This window comes from Manacus vitellinus, unplaced genomic scaffold (genome assembly GCF_001715985.3).
Source record: "Manacus vitellinus isolate BGI_N305 unplaced genomic scaffold, ASM171598v3 scaffold_34_pilon, whole genome shotgun sequence".
NCBI classification, from domain to species: Eukaryota; Metazoa; Chordata; class Aves; order Passeriformes; family Pipridae; genus Manacus; species Manacus vitellinus.
Window position 1 is genome coordinate 3,145,789 of NW_021940488.1, and position 5,584 is coordinate 3,151,372.

At 40.0% G+C, this 5,584-nt stretch overlaps 1 protein-coding gene across 1 annotated transcript in view; it reads left to right on the forward strand.

Annotated features, from left to right (window-relative positions):
* MRPL39 (mitochondrial ribosomal protein L39) overlaps nt 1–5,584 on the forward strand; it is a 19,682-nt gene that overhangs the window by 564 nt on the left and 13,534 nt on the right. The gene's annotated exons all lie outside the window — the stretch shown is intronic.

The following is a 5,584-nucleotide window of genomic DNA, read 5'->3' on the forward strand; positions in this document are numbered from 1 at the left end:
TGATTTTTAAGGTCCCTTCCAGCCAGGCCATTCTATCATTCTATGTAATGGCAACGAATCAATGAAGGGGAATGACGAGATTAATTGGAAGGAGAAGGTATCCCATTAGATGATGGGATGAAGTTTAGACCTGTACCATAACCTTTCCACCACAGTAAACATTCAGTTCTAATTGGCCAAACACATAGATTTACATATAAGCTTTAATTTGTATTTTGTAAACATCATTCTTATACCACAGTAAATTCACTAAAATCCACAGGGTTTATGTAAGCATGAGGTCAGAGTAAAGTTCCTTTTTTCTTTTCACTGTTTCATTTGTCTTGCAAGCGAAGCAAATGCCTAGTGCAAAGGATTGTCTCCCTCACATTTCTCTGACTTTTTGTAGTACAGTTCATATTTGCTTTCCATTCTCCTCTTTTATTTCAATATCTAGATCATGGTTTCTCTGCTTGCTTGATACAACTGCAGGAAACACCAGAAATTAAACGTCAGTATTCTGAAAGCATTCACATAATTACTGGAAAAGTGGTTGTAATGCATACAGTTCATTTAATATATACCCTTTTTCTGTTTGTAGATTGCTGAACAATGAGATTCTTAAAAGTACTGTTAAGTACCTTGTTAGAAGAGTACAAGACTGCTCTCCATATTTTTAATCTTTTAAAGTTGAATGTAGCAAAAATATTTTCATTAAAGAGCACATAGAGGCTCACATGGAAGAATTTGTTTGAGATGCTCAGTTTAGCAGTTATTCTTGGAGAACTTTCCATAGAACTTTCCATAGAGACTCCTTTTTAGAATAATAAAAACAATCTATGATTAACATCTGCACACAAAACGCTGGTCAAGAATAGTTATCTTATTTTGTAATAGCTGTTCTAGTCAAGTTCTTTGTATAGAAAAGCCTTTAAGAATGGAGTGGAATTACAACACAATTTCAAGATTCGAATGTTTCTTATTGATTTCAGGAATTCATTAAACAAAGGATTGCCCTCATTTTATTAGATGATATTTTAGATAAATCTACGTTCTTACATTGCAATGGAATTCTTTCTCCTTTTATCGAAACTTTCTATTGCAAATGTGAAATGCTGATGATAATCTGTTCTAATAGTTAGAGTTTACCTCTTCTGTTATGGTACCATCACTCTGTCAAAGAGTTCTGTGAAAAAAAAGTTTTGAAAAATAATTTGCAAAAATTCCGTGAAAAGCTATAAGCCAAAATTCTGACTCTTCACTTTAGGAACATTTAAATTTTCTTAACTATAGGATGATAAAAATTAATAAAGAGAGGGCTTTCTGTTATTGGAATTTACATTGTTTAGGTTTTGATCAAGAAGACACCTTTGAATATTTTTCCATATTTAAAGAAGAAGAAGAAACAGATTTTTCCATATTTCTAAAAAGAGAAATAATATGTTTGAGGTGGTCAGAGATGCCATTTGGGATTCGGTGCCATAGCCTGTGCATTAAATCTTTGTATACACCTTTTTTCCAAGCACACGAAATTGTGGTCACACATATTTGCTCTAGTAAGTGCTGAAGACAGGAGCACAGAGCTGTAGAGTGACTGCTCTGATGTGATTCTGGTCACAGCAATGGGACAAATTGAGGGAAAACTATTTTGTAAAACTGCTAAAACAGATTTCATTTAATAACTAGCTTAATCACCATATGCATATTTTATGATCTGTGTTTTTCCTGAAACTCATTGGGTGATGTGCTATGTATTTTTTCTGGTGCTGAGACTGCCAGCCTGCAGTACATTGAATCTATCATCTTGAAAGCCTTGCTCTTTAGTGTGAAGAATTATCAGCAGCCACAGGCCAATATATACAATTTAAGGGATATTTTTTTTTTCATTGGCAATTTTAGTTATCACCACACCTAGTTTTTTATAATGTTCTGAGATATTGCTTTAACAGCTGTCCACTCCCCTAGTTACAGAAGGTCTCATCTCCTTTCGACTTCTGTGGAATCTTGTTAAGTTTTTTTAGTTGCTCCATGTTAATTGTTTTAACTCCTGTCTGGGGAAAAAAAATAAATCTGAATTAGCTGACAGATTATGTGCTTGTTTTGTACTTTGAAACTGAAAACTCTGAGCAAGTACAGCTTTAAGAAAAAAATAAAATAAAATTCAGATATTCTTTTTTTTTTCCACCAAGCTGTCGTGGATGGCTGTTTAAAGCCAGAGCATGCCATGGATTAGTTGCCTGGCTGTAATGGACTAGAGTGCTGTGAAAGAACACTGTATCTCTAGACTGTTAAAGTATTTCATCTCTAATGTGTCTGCCAAACCTGAACCAAGAAGGCCACAAAATGTGAGGGTAGAACAAGATAACAGTAATACAAATTAATTGTTTCCAGTAGCTTTTTCCAGTGAAACCCCCACCCTCCGCCTCCATTTTCTGGAATGTCTTGTATGATTTTATCTTTGACTTGCAAAGCACAGAATCAATGCCTTTTTCTTTATTTCAACTGAATTTGCAAGATTACAGCAACTGAGTAGGCTGCTCAGTAGCAATCAAAGGTACATTTCTAAAAACATCCATCAAATAGGATGGCATTGTAGGACACTTCCCAATTCAACCTAAGCAACAGTGGACAATGCATTAGCCACAATGCTGATGGTGGTGGATTCAGAATTATTTTGCCACGGTGTTTATAATGCTTTACTGCTCACTGGGTAAAAAACTGGCTGGCTGGCTGAACCCAGAGAATTCTGGTGAGTGGTGTTAAATCTGGCTGGTCACCAGTGATGTTCCCCAGGGCTCAGTGTTGGGGCTAAGTCTGGAGAGCAGGAAGGCTCTGCAGAGGGATCTGGACAGGCTGGATCTATGGGCTGAGGGCAATGGGCTGAGGTTCAACAAGGCCAAGTGCTGGGTCCTGCACTTGGGACACAACAACCCCCTGCAGCGCTACAGGCTGGGGGCAGAGGGGCTGGAGAGCAGCCAGGCAGAGAGGGACCTGGGAGTGCTGGTCAACAGTGGCTGAACATGATCCAGTGTGTGCCCAGTGGCCAAGAGGGCCAATGGCATCCTGGCCTGTGTCAGCAATAGTGTGGCCAGCAGGACCAGGGCAGTGATTGTCCCCCTGTGCTGGGCACTGGTGAGGCCACACCTGGAATCCTGTGTCCAGTTTTGGGCCTGTCACAACGAGAAGGACATTGAGGTTCTGAAGCACATCCAGAGAAGGGCAATGGAGCTGGGGAAGGGTATGGAGTCCGAGTCTGATGAAGATCAGCTGAGGGCACTGGGATTGTTCAGCCCGGGAAAAGGAGGCTCAGGGGGGATCTTGTCACACTGTCTTCCCTGAAAGAAGGTTGTGTCCGGGTGGGGGTTAGCCTCTGCTCCCAAGTAACAAGCGACAGGACAAGGGGAAACAGCCTCAAATTGTGCCAAGGGAGGTTCAGGTTGGATATTAGGACAAATTTCTTCACAGAAAGGGTTTTAAAGCATTGGAACAGGCTGCCCAGGGAAGTGGTGGAGTCACCAGCCCTAGAAGTGCTCAGAAAATGAGTAGACATGACATTTCACCATATAATTTAGTGGGCATGATGGTATTCAGTCAAAGGTTGGACTTTGATGGTCTTGGAGGTCTTTTCCAATCTAAATGATTCCATGATTCTGTGGTGTTATGAAGAATACTTCTCAAGGTGTAGTTATACTGCATATTGTTTTCAAAGGCCATTGCTGCTTCTGGCCATGGATTACTGCTGTCATTTCGCTTGTGCACAGAAATGAGTATATAAAATAATGTGAATGATGTGAACAAAACAATCTTTCAACAATACTGATCCTGCAATTTGTATCTCTTCAGTGACCTTGTGTTCAGGGCCTTGTACAGTGCTACTACTCTTGTCTACCTAGAGGGCAAGAAGTGAGAAACAGCCCAGAATGGCAAAGGAGGAACAAGAATTTTTAAGCCAGTCTTACTTTTGAAGCAATTTGAAGTGAGGTCAGAGCTGGCCTTGGGACCATGAGGGTGATAAACCGTCACAGTTTGTCGCTTGTGCACTCCTTCTGAGCCACATACCGTGGCATAAGAGCAATTACAGGGTTCCTGTTGCCTCAGAGGGCAACCTCTCATAATCTGACCATGACAAAATAACAGCCACAGTTTTCCTGAAAGTCAAAGGGCTTTATGAAGATGGGTACCTTACAATTATTCTTGGACAGTTCTGTTACCCATCTCTTCTCTGTACCACAAATGTGTTCAGTGTTGTGACATGCCAAAAGCCACTGGACTTCAGTGAAACCCTTCCTAGAGTACTTGTCAGTTGGAAGGCATTTGTCTTTGGGCACTGAGGGATCAATAGCTGGGGAACTGCAGCAGGTCTGTACATCCCAGGCAGCTGAGAGTAACCCCCATCTGCTCTCAGCTCAGACCATGGGGTTTGAGTGCACCCAGGATTTTTTAGCCTCTCACTGTTGTCTTCAGTATTACAAGTCCCAGATGATTTTTTTAATCTGCATTGTGCTTCCAGAGCAACATCAAATGAGTAAAAGGAGGGAGCAGATATTCTACCATAATTTTTCTGATGATCCACCTGAATAAAAAGTTTCAAATACTTGTACAAAATAAGGTTTAGAGATTAGAAAGTAGCAATTTAAAACAGAGAAACATATAATAAAGTGTGCAGTATCAAATAGGATTTTATTCCTGTCATTCAAGGCTCCCTCAGAGTGACAGAACAGGGTTTGTTTCTGTCTTCCATTCTCTGAACATTTTGCATATATTTCCTCATAGAATAAAAGTGTTCTTTTTATACCCTACATTGTTAACCTTGTTTTGCTTGTAGTTTTTTAAAAATGATTATGTGATGTTATCATTGACCACATATGATTCCTCGAGCCACAGAATAAAAAGTTAATAGAAGAAACGGTGCAGTTGAGCTGTAATGACACAAATAGCAACAGCATTGCTATGTTTTAAATAACTTGTATTTAACTCGTTTTAACAAATGAGGAAGCAGGATGATTGACTTGCTGAAATTCTTAACCTATCAAATAATGTAATGAAGGGCATGAATAGCTACTGTACTTGCACACCTGGTTTTTGGGATGAGAGCCCAGGTGAACTGGGAAGCCAAACCAGGGGGAGCCAGCTGTCCCACTGCTCCATGGATGTGTTTCCCCAGTGGAAAATTATCTATTTTTTTTTCTTTTTTTTTTTTTAGTGCTGAGTTTAATTACGTGGTTTAGCTCTTAATGGCACTAATTCAGTGTAACTGTTTGACACTGGCTTCCTGATGGCCATTGTTTTGTTGTTGCCAGCTGAGGATCAGGATGAAGATCACCATTGGCTAAATTGTTAAGCATCAAAGCAAATTCTTTTATTTCACAGATTTTAATAAGTTTTAATCCAAACCATGGTTCTCCTACATGGGCAGCAGCTAGTTTCCACTTGGGTTCAATCTTTTGGGGAGGAAGGACAGCTGGGAGGTGTGGGAGGTTGACCCTGGCTGGATGCCAGGTGCCCATAAAGCTGTTCTATCCCTCCCCTGCTCAATTGGCCAGCAGAGAGAAAGTACAATAAAAGGCTTGTGGGTTGAAAGATTACTCACCAATTACCATCACAG